The 17,644-nt window shown below is 32.9% G+C and overlaps 1 pseudogene; it reads right to left on the minus strand.

Annotated features, from left to right (window-relative positions):
• Window positions 1–63: 63 nt before the first annotated feature.
• Window positions 64–6,980, minus strand: LOC110660087 (SKP1-like protein 21; annotated as a pseudogene).
• Between the last annotated feature and the right edge of the window lie 10,664 nt (window positions 6,981–17,644).

Raw genomic sequence — 17,644 nt, forward strand, 5'->3', positions numbered from 1 at the left:
CTAATTAACCTTATTCTTGCTCAGCCAAATGATTATTGAGTGCTTTCTTGTAATATCAATGTGTTATTAATAATAATAAGACTGCTATTAAACATGATGCATCACCTCAATATTTACATTATTGTCCAACGATACAAGAAATTGACAATGAATGGCTTTACTCGTCATTCTGTCATCAAAGAAAAATCTCTCGTGTACCCTACATGATCACTTCAAACTACATAAACTCTGAGCACAATGAAAGGATAATTTGATAGAGTTGTCCTTTCAAATATAATCACTTGGTCGCTAAATGAGCAGAAATCTCATAAATTTCATTCACAAAGAAAATTCATGAAAAGCTGCAAAGCAAGTAGGGGTGAGAAACAAGAATCACCAATAAACTTGTGACAATTGAAAATGACTGACTGGCAGTATCACATTTACCTTTTTATTCCTTTGCTTAATGGCACAAAAAGGTTGCCCCCAGAACCAAAATTACCTCATAAATAAGCACAAGGAACCTTTTTCCCTCTTTTTTTTCCCATAAGAAAAAAGAATAAAAAATAATGTGAAAAAACTTACACGTGGATCCACAATCAATGAAAATAACAACAATTCTTGGTGCTATCCACAAAACACTGAATTAGCATCTGGTCTAAATTGTTCCAGCCATTGGCCTTCCTACGAAATATCCATACTGGAAAATTCATTTCTGCTCAGGATCTGGCCCTCTCCATCCAAACAAAGCATTTCATGAGTTACTGAAGAACATGATGGTGATGGCTCAATGGGTTGAGGTTCTAAAGCATGGTGCTGGGTCTATTTCTTAAATCAAATGCAAGTAAGCATTTTATCTGATTCTTGAAATAAACTTTCCTTCACAGTTATCTCTGAAGAATAGTTTGAGAAGAAACACAGGAAACTAATTTCACAAGGGTAAAAGGAAATGTGCCTTTTCAAGCTAAATCAAAAAAATATTGATTCTTTTTATTTTACTCTTTACACGGCATTTATTATTCTGCTAATTGAAAGCTGATTGGCCATGCTCAATGATTTAGTTCCAGAAAGTCTTCTGATTTTAGATAAAACTGAATTTTGACTTGTATACTATATGGTTCAAACCATGCAGTGTGAATAGGTGACAGAATCAATACAACACCAGCAGGCACCTGATGATATTAATAAAAAATTTTAAAATCTCAATCCCATAACTAAAATTATAAATAACATGTAGGAAGAAAATTCTTATAGTATCAAACAAAGGAGGCAAGTTAAAGAAAAATAAAAATAAGAAAACCTAGGATCAGATGCAGAAAATATCATAAGGGCAATTTCAAAACCACAAGGGAAGAGAACACGTACTTCCATATCCTCGCAAGGCACCATTGCCATTAATTGCAAAATGCACTGGCCTTCTCCCTTGTCCCAAAGACAGAAGCTCTTGCATCCTTTCAGGCCAATCTGAACTAAGTCTCCGAGCAAAATCTTCAACCTCCCTGAGTCAAAAGAAAATATCCAAAAGATCAAATGACAAAGATTACAAAGACTTTTACGAGTTAATTAACCAAAATCTGAAACCAAAGCATCTTGCTTGGCATCTATTCATAAAGATTCAATGGCACAAAATCTAGAAATGTTGGTGAAAACGAGGGATAAGAAAACATTGGTAAAAATTGACCCCCATCTCCCCCCCCCCCTCTCTCTTTTTTTTCCCTCTCTCTACAAAGACATTTTAAAGTGTGCGTCCAAAAATAAAAGACCAAAAATTTTTAGTTTTTTTACTCCAAAGACAAACCATTGTGAATAGCTAAAAAAGTAATTCCTCCACCTTATATCAGCAGTTAAGATAATGAACATGTAAAATTCATGATCAAGTTCAATAACTCAAAAAGTTTCAAGCTCACCTATCAATTTTTTCTTTTAATGCTGGATCAATCTCATCATCAATATCAACATCACCAAATTCAACTTTAGGTGTGAAAATGTCATTTTCTGCACCTCGTAACTTTGGCATCTCACTGGTACTAGGCTGGAATTCATCATTAACCTCAGCACTATGGAATAAAGAATTGAGAACTTTTGAATCCTACAGAAATGCTAAATACAATTTTAGTAAAACACATGCTAAGTATGTCAACAAAGAAATAAGGGATGGCAACATCGTTGGTCCAACCTTATCATGTGTTACAATGGCTTCATTTGAAGAAGTTCTTTTTGGCTGATCTTTTCTTCTTCGGTTCTTTTTTTATTCTTTGAAGCTTCAATCACTTTGGAATCTGTGAAACAAAATTTCCTATTTCTAATGAGACCCTCAAAATTTCCTACTAAAAGGCAGTACTAACATGTAAGTTTACATCATAAAGTTTGATCTGAACAACTATAAACATCATGAAATAGAAATAAAATGTCAATCTACAAAATTTATTTTGGCACATGTGGATCTACAGCTGTGATCTGTAGTCGCAAATTTTCTTTGTATTAAAAAAAGAAATAAACAAACGCAAAAACAATGAAAAAAAATAATACCTCCATTTTCCCCATTAATAAATGACAAAAGATCGTCAACAGAGCGGTCATCTACACTCTCTTCTTCAACCACAACATTCTACAACACAAGGTTTAATTATAATCAATACACTGTACACAAAGGTTAGCACTATAATTGTGCATTGAACACAAATAGGAGTTTAAACGAACTAAGCCACTCGCGAGCTACTTGAAACTCGGCTCAATAAATGTTCGGCTCAGTTCGATTCGAGTTAGAATTTTAGGCTCGTTTAATAAAGGAGTCATATTTGGCTCGAGTTCGTTAAAGGCTGGCGAATTGGCTCGTTGAACAAGCTTGTGATTTAACTCGTTAAATAGGCTCACAATCTGACTCGTTAAATAAGCTCGTGAATAAATTCGTAAATACGCTCATTTAAAGCTTGTGAACTGGCTCGTTTGTAAAAACATTTATATTAGAAATTATAATTTATAATGTTGTAAATATATTTATTTTATTTATGATTGTTCCAAAAATAATATATAAAAAATATATTATTTAAAATCATAAGATTATCAATATATAAAATATAATTATTTATAATTTATATATAATTTTTATGAAAAATAAAGTTAAATCTTATATGAGAAATAAATTTAGAATATTACATAATAAATACATAAAAATTATTTTGAACTATTTTATCTATATTAAAGTATTAAATAAATCGAAACTTAATTACGTAGTTTTGGTGGTGGTCGTATGATTTAAAACATGAATCCCTCTCTCTCCCTTTCTTCCTCTTTTTCTCTATATTTTGAACTTTTAAAAGATTAAATTTCAAATTTAATACTAATATATCTAACCATTATTATTACACTCTCTCTCTCTTTGCGCTCTCCCACTTATTATTTTCTATTAACATTAACTAATCCATCCATATATTATTATTACTCTCTATACTATCCCTCTCCTAATCTCTATTTCTATAATATATATATCTCTCTCTCTCTGAATTTTAAATTTTTAAAAAGTTAAAGTTTAAATTTAGCACAAGTCCATCTCTCCTATATATATTTTTAAACTTAGATATTTGCTTTAATGTTTACTATTCTACTTAATATTGTCTACTTATTCCATACAAATTAAATTATTCATATCTTAAATAGAGCATTAGTAAAAGGCATAAAGCACCAAATATGCTTTGATAAATTAAATAATATAATATATTTAATCTTTTTAAACTTATTTAAATAAATTAAATATAAAAATAACTCAAATTATAATATATTTATATAAAAATAAATTAATTTATTAATATTATGAATTAATTAATGATACAAAAAGTAAAATATTTTATCAGAATAACATTAAAAAAATAATTTAATTATAGTTACATAAAATTTATAGTGTAATTTTAAAACTACGAAGTTTTGATTCAAAATTATGTAGCTTTGAATTGAAAGAATAAAGAATAATTAATTTTATTTGAATTATGGTGATGTTGTAATTTGTGTTATTTTAAAATAACTTGTAATGTGTTTTAAACTATTTTTTCTTGTTATTTTCTATTATTAATAACTATGGACTCTGGTAATAATATATTATGAAAATAATTGTAAGTTAAAATAGGTATAATAATAGTCGAACTGAGCTTGAGCTTACGAACTTAACTTGAACTCGAACTCAAATTTATTGAGATTGCGTTCGAGTTTGTTTTAATAAGCTTATCTAGTTTGACACGAGCCGAGTTCGAGCTTAACTCGTTAATATAATAAACGAACTTAAAACGAGCTCGAATTTAACATTTTTCAAACGAGCCAAGCTCAAGTTCAAGCCTGAATCAATATTAACGAGCCAAGCATAAACAAGCCAAAGCTCAGCTCGGCGTGATACGGTTCATTCACAAATAACACATAAAGTTAGTAGAAATTGACATCAAATTGGAGAACCCTTGATTGGGCATAAAATTGGAAACAAAGGGATGTAAATTTAATGACAAAGCCATGTTTCACCTTTAATTTTTGTCTCTCTTTTAATTCTTTCCTTTTCTTTGCATAAAGTCGATTCAAAAGTCGGATTCGTGGATCATCAGTTGTGTTCTTCAATGGCTCCAACTTCTCTTCCTACAATAGCATAGTCTATGTTAAAATAACAAAACAGATGAAAATGCATCTAAGGACAGTTCCCACAAGCACCAGACACCTCCGTAAGATCATCAGGTAAATGAAATATCTCACGTATCTCCTCAGGGTTTTTTCCTTCAATAATTCTTGCAAGTGCACAACTATTAAGATCAACCAAAGGCTTCAACTGGAGGCTGTCAGCAGCAGATGTCAACTCACAGAGTCTCTTTATGTCCATTCGAATGAACTTTTCATCAAAAGACTTGCGCTCCTAGCCAACACAACAGCTCAGAGTTAAATATTGCTTTTGAGTTTTGACACAGTTTATTGTACCTATACCATCTCATTTTGCAAAATTTTATGAAGGAAACGTCTAAATCAGTGAAGATGGGCAAGCAACTAGTTGAAGATTCTCCAGTTGACGAGTTCACAAATCGAATTGCACAAGAAAGAAATGCATACAAGGCAACAAACAGCAAATGGCAACTCAGAAATGCAAAGAAACCTTGTTAGAGCGACCTGGTACTTGATGAAACCTGCAATAGTCAAGAATTAGGCTCAGCATAGCAGGATTGACTCGCTGTGGAAGAGATATAGCATAGTTCTTGGAAGATCCCAGGCCTTTCTGTATTATTTCATGACATAGCATTGGGCAAAACATGGCAACCTCTTGTTCCACTTGCTGAATTGATCCATCGACGGTCTGGAGCCAGATACAGGATTTCATCATCTGAAAATGCATGCATAAGCCAATATAGATGTATTAATATTGATGTACAAAATTAAGTGGTCTTGGGTAGCAACTTTTTTCACAATGCAAGCACTTAGGAACACTAAAATCATTCTAATTTAGCTGAAGCATGGTATATTTTGCATGTGGTACTGGAATATAAACCTGGAAGATTCTCCAGGGGGTATGCTACCCTGTACAAAACTGAGACAATGACAGTTTCTTTTTGGTATTTGTATGAATACAAATAAAAAAAAAAAGTTAAAACATTACAAGTGTCAGATATATGTATGACAGAAAAAAAATACAAAATGAGTAGAAAAAGTAAATATTTAAACAGCTGATCTCTTTATAAACAGTTAAACATCTTTAGGTAATATGTCAAACTTGAATAATCTTCCAAGTCAAATAAGTGTTTCCTTGTGTATATAAAACTGAAAAATATTTACCTACCCTTATACTCAACAACTACTGCCAGTTTCTGTTTTTGGATAAGCCTAAATCATCTTGCTTATATATTTTTCCAGCATAAAAAGTAACCAACTGTATACGCCAATATCTTTCCAATCATCTTGTGTTGCTAAAATAAATTACTTGATTATTAACATTCCACCAGAGATCTCTCAACGTTAACCTTAGACAAGAAATTTCACATATTTGAAGTCATGTGATCCAATTCACACTCCAATTTTAACTTCCCGAATAGGTGTTTCAATACACCCATGAACCCAACGGCTCATCCATTGTTGTATTGAACTGGCTTTTAGTGACAATAAAAGAACTAGTTAGGAAATAATTTGAGAAAGAGTATATCCAGTCTTTCAACTAAACTCAGCTCCAAATCAGAAGTTCTTTCGGCCATAAACGTAAAAATAGTTGTTTATATTCTTAGTGGTTTTTACTCCACCATAGTCAAAGTGTGCCCCTTTTCTTTACCCTCCATTGAGCACCATCCCAACTAGTCCACAATTATTACTGGTCACAGTTGCATCCATTTACGAATCTATCACCTAACCTTCAATCCTCTGCATGTCAGCCACTAATTTTAAAGAAAGAAACAAGACCTCTAAGTTAACCCTAATATTGAGACATTGTAGAAAAAAAGGAAGAAAAAAATATATTATCTTTCTCTAATTCTCAGGCTCCTAAACTATAGAAAACTTAACCACGCTGAGGTTAATAGCTGAATTAAATACATTTTCGATAAAATAATAAATTTATAAATAGAGGGAAATGCTTAACCAAAACACGAAACAACGGGGAAAGATTAAAGAAAAATCATTTCAAGTTTCAAACACAAAATCGATCCAATAAGAGAAAAATGGAAAATTGTGAAAGGAATTCATGAATGTACCTGAAAGGAGAAAGGAAACGGAGTAGGAGTTGCAGAGAGATTTGGCGGTTGTCGGCAAAACCAGAAGAATGGATAAATTAGAGAGAGGTGCGTTTAGAGAGAGAAATGAAAATAAAAGCTTTAAAAAAATTGAAAAACGATAAAAATTATGTGATTGCGAAACAAAATCTGAGACTGAGGTGCGCGCTGCGTGAACTATTAGGGCCCCCTGTCTGTTGACTGCTACTGCTACTGCTGCTACCCCTTTCACGGCTGCAGGTAGTCGGTTGCTTTCTCATATTTTGTTTCTTTTTTCTTTTCCTTCAGTATGAATTTATTATAATGCAAGAAATTAAGAATTTAAATACTTAATTAATAATTTTTAATTAAAAATGATTACATATAGTGATATAGCAATTACTATTGTACATAAATTTTGTCCCATTGATTTAAAACCAAGGCATGATAATAGAATTTTAAAAAATTTTTAAATAATAACTAAAAAATTAATAATAATAATAATAATAATAACATGAAGTGTTATTAGCATTTAATGAATGAATAATAGGCATCTTATTATTTACAGTGTTCTACGTGGTGATGTAGTGCCTTGGAGCGACCTGCGGAGCCGGGATTATTGTGAAGGGGTAGGAAACGTTGGGTGATGAAGCTAACGTTGTAATTTCAACGGCGATGGTCTTGGTGTTGAGATTCCTGGCACCTTTACATTGCTTTCTCTGCCACTGATGCCAAGAGATGCGCTAGAGAAGAGAAGTCCATGTCCCTCCTGCGCACAAAATTCTATTAATTCATCTGCGGGAAGCAAGCGAGGTTTAAACTGAAAGCTGCAAGTATATTTATGGATTTTTTTTTTTTTTTGCTTTTATTTATCATCATGATTTCAATTCTCTGTTTAGTGGATCTTCTGGGTAGTACCTCAGAACCATTTTTCACCCTCTTTTTATGTTCTATTTTAGTTCACCATATTATATAATCATGTTTGTCCTCTTCTTTCCTCTATTATCATGTTATTAATATTTAGAGGTTTTTTCATTTGAAGACAAGTTCATTAATTGGAAGGAAATTTTTATGGTAACTTTTTTTTAATTACTTTATTGATAATTACTTTTAAATGAATCGATAAAATTTTTTTTTTAAATCTAGTAAATTTTAAATTAAACATGACTCAGAAAGCAAAACATACAATAACAAGTCTTGAAACAAACAAATCAAAAGGCTCAAACCAGTTTCAAAACAAATCAATCAAAAAACAAATCAAGTCAGCCCCAAACACAATCAGGAAACCTTAGCCTAGTAGAGGACAGAGCCATCTTTATATTTCGGCGTTGTCGCCCACCTCGCTGCTTTGAGTTAAAAACGCTAAAAAAAAGTTTTGAGAACCCATTGTCTTAAAGAAGTAAAAAAAACCTTTAGAATCGTTTACTTGTCGAGGAGGGTGACGCTGTAAACTCACCAATCTCTCATTCTCTTTTAGCCTATGGATCAACATTCAAACATAGAGGAAGAAGTGTGTACCCATGGAGTAGTCAACATCCCTACAATGCTTTAAAGCCTTCCCTTTTGGCAAACAGTAGCTTTTAGGTCTAGATCTTCACTGAAATAACACTGAGCTAAAACCATCTAACTCTTGGATCACCGATCTACTTCGTGCAACCCTCCCTTTGAAAACTCTAGAGATCGGCAAACAAAACCCAAAATTGCTTCTCACGGATAGGGAGGACTCCTCCTTTAGGTTAGTATCTTCCCACTTCATGGCGGATTGTACATATTTATTTTAGGTCCCTTTTGTGCAGATTGGTGGTTAATGTAGAGGGTTGAGTTGGAGGATGTAAAAGAACTAAGAAATTTTGGAATAAGAATTCTGATGTTTATTGCCCCAGAAATCAAAGATATATATAAAAAATTATAGCTAACAAATAGGTTCCTAATCAAGCTAAACTACCAAAATTGTATCAGAATCATACAATAAAAGGTAAGAACAGATATGCACACAAAAATTCCTAAACAAATGCCCTAAATAAATACAAAATAAGTGGCAGCTAACAGCTACCTTTCCAACACCCTCCCCTCAAGTTGGAGCATGGAAATCTCGAATGCCCAACTTGCGAAGAAGAAAGTCAAACTGATCCTTTCCCAACGTCTTTGTGAAGATATCCGTAGGTTGCATTGAACTACGTACATAATATGTTCGAATGTTACCATTCAATATCTCATCACGGATAAAATGACAGTCCACTTCAATATGCTTGGTACGATCATGATAGACAGGATTAGCAGCTATATGCAAAGCTGCCTGACTATCACAATACAAATTCATAGGTTCAGTATGCGCCACACCAAGAGAATTCAATAATCCTTTCAACCATTTAAGTTCACAAGTTGTAGTACTCATAGACCGATATTCAGCTTCAACGGATGAGCGAGACACTGTCTGTTACTTTTTAGTCTTCCACGAGATAGGAGATTCACCCAAAAGAACAAAATAACTGGTCAAAGACCGTCTCGTTAAATGACAGCTAACCCAATCAGAATCACAGTAAGCAGACAATTTGAGATCACAATTGGCATGCAGTAGTATACCCTGACCTGGATTTCCTTTCAAATAATGCACAACTCTAACAGCTGCCTCCCAATGAGCTTTCTTCGGTTGTTGCATGAACTGAGCAAGAATATGCACAGAATAAGACAACTCGGGCCGAGTTATTGTTAGATAAATAAGCCGTCCCACCAGACGCCTATACTGAGTAGGGTCATCCATATCATCACTCTCGGTAAGGGCCAGCTTGTGATTTTGTTTAAGAGGAGTTTTAGCCGGCTTGCAACCCAGTAATCCAACTTCTGAAATTACATCCCACGCATACTTACGTTAACACAAGAAAATACCATTATAGTTTCTGGCTACTTCAATCCCTAAGAAAATTTTTAGCTTCCCCAAGTCTTTCATATGAAAGCAACGACTCAAATAGTTCTTGAATTTTTGTACAACGGAAACATCATTGCTGGAGATAATAAGGTCATTCACATAAATAAGCACATTCAATTGAACAGTCCCAGCTCAAAAAGTGAACAAAGAGTAATCTGAATATGATTGCTGAAATCCATAAGCTTTCAGAGATGCAGCTAATTTCGCAAACCAACATCTAGGTGCTTGCCGCAAACCGTATAGAGATTTTCGGAGTTTACAAACCTTCCATAGTGATTGAGAAGCAAATCCAGGCGGCATCTTCATGTAAACCTCTTCCTCCAAATCACCGTGTAAGAAAGCATTTTAAACATCCATCTGATGGAGTTCCCAATTCTTTGCAGCCGCAACGGCAAGAAAAGGTGCGCACAGTAACCATTTTTGCTGTAGGAGCAAAAGTCTCCTGATAATCTATGCCTTCAACTTGATTATTCCCAATATCACTAACCGCGCCTTGTATCGTTCAACACTTCCATCAGAATTGTATTTAATTTTGTATACCCACTTGCTTCCTATTGCTTTCTTCCCAAATGGCAGATTTTCAACTGTCCATGTACCATTATCCTCCAAAGCCTGTATTTCTTTTCTCATAGCCGCTCTCTACCGTTCATCCTTAACTGCTTCTGCATAAGAGCTTAGTTCATGTCCTGTAGTAATGGCTGTCAAAAAACATCGGTGTTGTGCAGAGAATTTATCATAACCCACGTAATGTGCTATAGAGTAAGGCATACCTGAGGAATCAGATTGGGAAGGTGAGCATACCGAGGGGCTTGTTTTGATGGCGTTTGTCACATAATCCTTCAAATGAACACTAGGTTGCTTGGCCCTTTGTCCCCTACCTAGTTGCTCTTCAACAACTTCACCTCTATCCACTCCCTCACTGTTTTCATGGATCAATTCTTCCGTTTCAGGTTTCACCTCACTTTCTCTACCCACACTTTCATCGTGCTCCTTTCCCAAGTTGTTCTCTAAACTATCAACTTCATCACCCAACTGCTCAACTCCATTTTTAATGAGTTCATCACCCATTATTTTCTCATTTGCATATGGAAATTCTGTTTCAGCGAATATCACATCTCTTGATACAAAGTATTCTTTAGTTTCCAAATCATACAATCTCCATCCCTTCTTTTCAAATGGATACCTAATAAAAACACACCTACGACTTCTACTACTAAATTTATCTTTATCCCGATTCAGATTATGCGCATAGTACAAACAACCGAAAACCCGAACGTGTTTGTAAGAAGGTATTTTCCCAAAGAGCATCTCATATGGGGTTTTACCATTTAATAACATAGATGGAGTCCTATTAATCAAATACCCGGCTGCAAGTACACATTCTCCTCAAAATTCTATGGGTAAATTTGCTTGGAAACTCAAGGCTCTTGCCACATTAAGAATATGGCGATGTTTTCTTTCCACTTAGCCATTTTGTTGAGGTGTTCCTACACAGGAAGTCTGATGCAACATCCCTTGTTCATCAAAATATTCTTTCAAGCACATAAATTCACTTCTGTTATCACTTCTGACAATTTTCACATTTTTTTCAATTTGGCGTTTAACCATCACAACAAATTTCTTAAGAACACAAGCTACTTCTTGTTTTCCATTCAGCAAATATATCCAAATAGCACGAGAGTAATCATCAACAATTGTTAAGAAGTAAATTGCTCCGTAAGAAGTTGGGACTCTATAAGGTCCCCACAAATCACAATTTATCAATTCAAAACAACTATCAGCTTTATTACCACTATAAAAGAAAATCTCTTTTGTTTGCTTTGCTCTAAAACAAACTTCATAAGTTTTATTAGTTTTCCTAACTATGCTACCAGCTTCTGGAATTAACTCTACCACCTTATAAGAAGGATGACCCATTCTCTTATGCCAAAGCTCAAAAGACCCCACATCAGTTACCTTGCAAGCATGTACCTATGTCACTCCCTTGAGAAAGTACAGCCCCTCGCGTTGCTCACCCGTTCCAATCAGGTTCCTCGAATTTAGGTCCTGTATAGCACAAATTTTGTTAGTGAGTTGAATAACCAAATTTGAATCATTAAGTAGTTGTGATACAGAGATCAGATTGTAATTCAAATTTGGCACATAAAGGACTCGTTGCAATTTCAAGTCTCCTCCAAGCAACACAGTTCCTTCTTTCACCGCCAAGGTCTTTTCTCCATTAGGTAACCCAACTGAGCATGGCACAATGTCACGCAATTCACTCAAAAATGCCTGTCATATGATGGGAAGCTCCTGCGTCAATAATCCAAGGAAATATCCTCTGCGTACCTATCAGCCTCTCATTGCCACCATTCTGACAAGAATTCAACATGCCCAGCAAAGCAGCCCACTGCTCTTCATTTAATCCACTAAGACCCTTTCGATCTGAATCTGTCACAATTCCATGCCCACCATCAACTCCAGTTGCTTGTGTGGCGTTGGCACGAGCAACTTCTCCCTTGCTACGTCCTGTTCCATTACCACGCTTTTGACCACCTCCTCATCCAGCAGAAGTTCCACGTGGTCTATTAACCCACCATTCTGGATAACCTATCAATTGGAAACAACTTTCAGCATCATGTCCCTCTCGGTTGCAATTAGTTTTCTTTATTCCCCCCTGAATTTTGACTTCTTACTCGAATTGCAAAACTCATAGGATTGCCTCTTTCTTCCTTAGTTCGTGTCATAGTTTGCACCCGCTCTTGCTGAACAACCATAGCATAGGCACGATTCAAATTGGGCAAGGGTTTAGTGCTCAAAATATTAGAGCGCACTGTTCCGTATCCTTCTTCATCCAAGCCCATCAAAAATTGATGAACTCTCTCTTCTTCACACTTTCTTTCCAATTCAATGGTAAGATTGCATCTGCAGCCTGCACAGATACACACTGGTATCTGATCATAGTTGTTTATTTCATCCCATAACGTTTTGAGTCTTCCGAAATAGGACATGATCGGTTGACCTTCCTGCCTACAATTCGCGAATCGATCTCGATTCTTTGCATTCGTGGACCATTCCCAATCGAGAACCTCTGTTTAATATCCTCCCACAGATCCTTTACGTTCTCCATGTGAGAGATGGTTGAGCGAAGCGTCAGTTCAATGGTGTTAAACACCCAAGAAACTAGCATAGAGTTAACCGTCCACCAATCTTCGAGTTCCAGTGAGTCATTTGCTGGTTGCCTAACAGATCTATCAATAAAACCATATTTCTTTTTGGCTCACAGTGTAGTCCGCATCGCTCGCGCCCATTTTCGTAATTCTCGCCCTTCAACTGAACTTGGGTAATCAAGTTACCTGGGTTGCCATTCGAATTCAGTGTGTAAGAACTATAATTTTTCTTCCTTGAACCAGAACTCTCATTTTTCTTTTCATCAGCCATGGCTCTGATACCATGTAAAAGAACTAAGAAATTTTGGAATAAGAATTCTGATGTTTATTGCCCCAGAAATCAAAGATATATATAAAAAATTACAGCTAACAAATAGGTTCCTAATCAACCTAAACTACCAAAATTGTATCAGAATCATACAACAAAAGGTAAGAACAGATATGCACACAAAAATTCCTAAACAAATGCCCTAAATAAATGCAAAATAAGTGGCAGCTAACAGCTGCCTTTCCAATAGAGGATATGCTTCTTTATGGTTTTGTGTTGGTTGGGTTTGTTTTTAAGTGCCGTCCTATAAGTAGGAGAAAGAGGTGATTCTCAGGTGTCTTTCTACCGATACCTATGGTATTCATATGACCCTAAAGTTAGATGAGAATGAGAGGATGGGAGATCTAACCCTCTTCTCCATTATAGTGCTAAAGAAAGAGATTGTGTTTTAATCTGGAGTCTATGGCTCCTTTAGTGTGCTAGGTTTTCTTTTTGGCCCCATATTTGCAGTGCATGGTTGCTAGAAGAAGGTTTCATTGGTTTTTCTTGCTCTAGGTGGATGATTAGCTTCACCTCCATGGTTGAATTCCTTGGATCCATTCTATTAGGTTTCTAGCTTGATTTTCTAACACCCTGGGGTTGCAGTTTTTAGGGAGGTTTCTTATTGGTGTTTGGGCTATAGTCAGTCCCCTTGGGGTCTCAATTTGTTTTCATTGCCCACTGGTGGTTGCTTCGATGGCTCAACCAGGAAAGAGGCAAGCTCCTCCCCTCTTTGTCTTCATCCTGCGGCGTATGGCGTGTGGTTCACGAACCCATTCTAAGTTAGGATTTATTAGTTCTAGGCTTAGGCCTCTTATTTAATGAATTTCAGTCTTCTTTCAAGCTAGTAGGCTTTTATTTTTTTTGGCCATGAGGCTGTATTATAATGGGTTTGAAACTTTGTTGTCATGGGCTTGTAAGGCCTTTTTTAATTAAAAATGATTTCAATTATTTGCTTCAGTGGATCTTCTGGGTAGTAATCATAAACATTTTTCATCCTCTTTTTATGTTCCACTTTAGTTCACCCCATTATATAATTATGTTTGTCTTTTCTTTCCTCTATTATCATATTATTAATATTTAGAGTTTTTTTTTTTGTTTTTTAAGATAAGTTTCTATTGTAACTTTGTTTTTAATTACTTTATTAATAACTACCTTTAGATGAATCAGTAAAGCCTAATTTAATGATTAAAAGAACAAAATACAAACATAGTAAATTACAAACAAAGTAACCATAGAAAACGTCTAATTAGAAAATTACATTACAAACATGCCTTGAAGAGAAGACATTACAAACAAAAGGCCCAGAACAAGCAGCCCAAATAGCATCCAAGTCCCATTACAATAAACCCTAAGAACCACAAGCAGAAGGTTGGGTAGGCGAGTCCAGGCATCTAGGCCCAAATCTTTTTTAATATTTATGAGATCATAAATTTATATTTTAATAATAGCTATATAATAAAAGAAAAAACTAGGCGTGAGATGTATACATGGAAATGTAGGTAGGCAAGCAATTACTTGGAAAGTAATTGATCAGTCTGAAACATGTTAGCTGCTCAAAACAAATTCATATAAAAATTAGATATTGTTGAATCGGAAGGTTGTGATGAGTTTAGACTGAATTGGTAAAGATCAAGGAGGAGGCAATGAATAAATCGTCTCATCCATACTGTTGACATCAATAACCGAAGCATTATTACAAATAAATATGGAAGCCAACATAACTGGTGAGGTTGGTGGACGCTGCATCCACCTAACTGCGAAGCAATTGCATGTTGAGGCTCTTAATTTCCCCATTTATCGTCTGCAAAATCCATTAGTCAAACCCAACACTTTCTTCTCCACACCTACCCTGGACTTTTTGAGAAATCCGATTCAACGACACACATGGGACAGCACTTTTCTTTTTTGGATTTTAACATTTTTTTAAGATTATTTTAGACATAACGTACATCCTCACTCATAAATACGTCTCACACTCTTAAATTTTTTAAAAAAATTCTTTATAAATAATAAATATATTATTTTTTTAATATAGTGAGTATACGATATAGTTTACCCTCCCAAGTTTAAACAGTGTCTAAATTGTAAGTAAGCAGAGTCTTGCACGAAATGAAGAGGGAATTAAATAAAGAGAAGAAGAATAAGATTTTGGTCAAAAATGAGAGAGAAGTGAGATGGCCACCCAACTCATCTAATGAAAACACAAAGCCCATGCATATTATTATTGTTGATTACCTCTTCAAGACTCCAACTACTTGACCCAATTTCAATGATGTTAACTAACACAAAAATAAAATAAAATTGCCTTTATCTTAACTTCCAATATTTAACAATGACACCTCTTAGCGGCATTTAATTTCACCACTCTTCTTTTCCATTATTGCCGGTTGCCACCGCAGACCAGCCATATGCATTTATTTGCCTTTTAACTCTTAAGGTGGATTTGAATTTATCAATTATTTTGGTTTGATTTAAAATTAAAATTAAAATTAAATTTTTTATATAAAAAATAAAAAAATAAAGAATTTTAAGCTAGAAATTAAATTAAAATAGACAAGACAACCAAAATAAATCAGGAGTAAATGCAAGGGTAGTAGAGTAATTTAGTTTTTTTTTCACCGACATTTCTTGTTGTACCGACTCGCTGTCTCGAAACAACTTCTTCCATGTGGCTTTAAAGCCTTCCATTTTCCGATGAAAGTTTAAAAGGGCTTTCTCTGTTACAATTTTACTAAAAGTTTTTTTTTTTAATTATTATTTTAAAAAAATTGAAATCTTTGCCACTTCAAATAAAAAAAAAGCCATTAATTAACATATGTAAGTGAAACAATGGCAGATTTTGCCAAAAGCTTATGTGAGATAATTAGGATGTTTAGCGATATTAATTATTTTTATAGTAGTTAATGGTTTTTTTAATTATCAGTTATTTATTTGTTATTAACTGTTTAAATATTAATTATTAGTGTTTAATTATTTATCTAGTAATTTTAAATTAAAATTATTCAGTAAAATATACTATAACGCTAAATAAAATATATAAAAAATAATATTTTAATTAAAATTAAAATAAAAAATATTACAAAAACTATTGCAAGACTGATATAAAATTTACACGTAAATATTTTATATAAGTTAAATAAATAATTTTAACATATTTTAATTATTATATATTTATTTATATTTAATGATCGTCTATTAGCTCAGTATGTACTATAAATATGGAAATGAATTTTCCAAATACAATTATGGTTTCTGTTTGTTCTATTTCTCACTTTCATTCTTAAGTATATAAATTTTTAAAATTTGAATTAATGGAAGAATTCAATTTTATAAAAATCTAAATAGAGTTTTTAATACTTCAAAAAATAATAAAAATTTTAAAATTCCTAATTTGTATTTAAGAGTTTTTAAAAAAGTTTCATTATCTAAAACATTTCTAATAAAGAAATGTTAGTGTTTTATAATTTGTTTAACGTTGCTGTTAATAAAATATTAATTATAAAAATTTTAAAATAATTTAAAATTTTCAATTATTTTTATAACATTTAAAATATTATTTTAAAAAAATATTTTTAATTTTTTTCCACAAATTTTATCTAATAAAATTGATATACATATAATAATTTTAAAATAACAATTATTTATAATGGGATATACATAAAATTCATTGTAACTAATGATTACTCATTTCGTTTACTTTTATTTGATTTTTTTTTAAATTATTTTATTTATAATTATTTATTATTTTAAAAAATTTTAAAGTATTAATTATTTTTTTCATTTTATTTTTATTTTTATTAAAAATAATAATTATTTATATAATTTCTTAAAATTTTTTTTAATACTTACTCCTTAGTTAAATAAAATAAAAAGTAATTAATTAGTCAAATTAATAAATATTTTATTATAATTTATATAATTTAATTATTCATTTAACTAGGGCTGAGCAGAATTCGGTTTAAACTGAAAAATCGAACCGAATCGAGTCAATTCGGTTTGGTTTTAAAATTTAATCGGTTCGGTTCGGTTTTAATTTATAAAAATTTCGATTATTTCGGTTCAGTTCCGTTTTGAAGGGAAAAAAATCATCAAACTGAATAGTGATTTATATAGTCAAATCGAACCGAATTAATTTTTGAATTAATTTAGTTTTATGAAAAATTTATGAATTATATTTAATTATATATATATTAATTATTTAATTTCATTGATTAATGGTTATTAGGTTCAAACCAAAGTTAAAATTAGACCAAATAACTTGAAAATCAAGTCTAAATTAAAAAATCAATAAAAAATCAAACTAATCGGTTTAAACCGAATCGAAATAAAGCGATTCGGTTCAATTCGATTTTTCACCAATTTCGATTCGGTTCGATTTCTAAAATTAACGGTTCAATTTTTATAATTTAATTTGATTCGATTCGATTTAAACCGATTGCTCACCCCTACATTTAACCATTCTCAAATAAAAGAGATATATATTTACGGTATTTTTATTATAATAAAACTGTTTGTATATACAGTTACAGTATAATTTTCCGGATCCGTTTCCATGCATTAATGCAGACAAGCTTTTTTTTTTTTT

This window comes from Hevea brasiliensis, chromosome 9 (assembly GCF_030052815.1).
Source record: "Hevea brasiliensis isolate MT/VB/25A 57/8 chromosome 9, ASM3005281v1, whole genome shotgun sequence".
Classification (NCBI taxonomy): domain Eukaryota; kingdom Viridiplantae; phylum Streptophyta; class Magnoliopsida; order Malpighiales; family Euphorbiaceae; genus Hevea; species Hevea brasiliensis.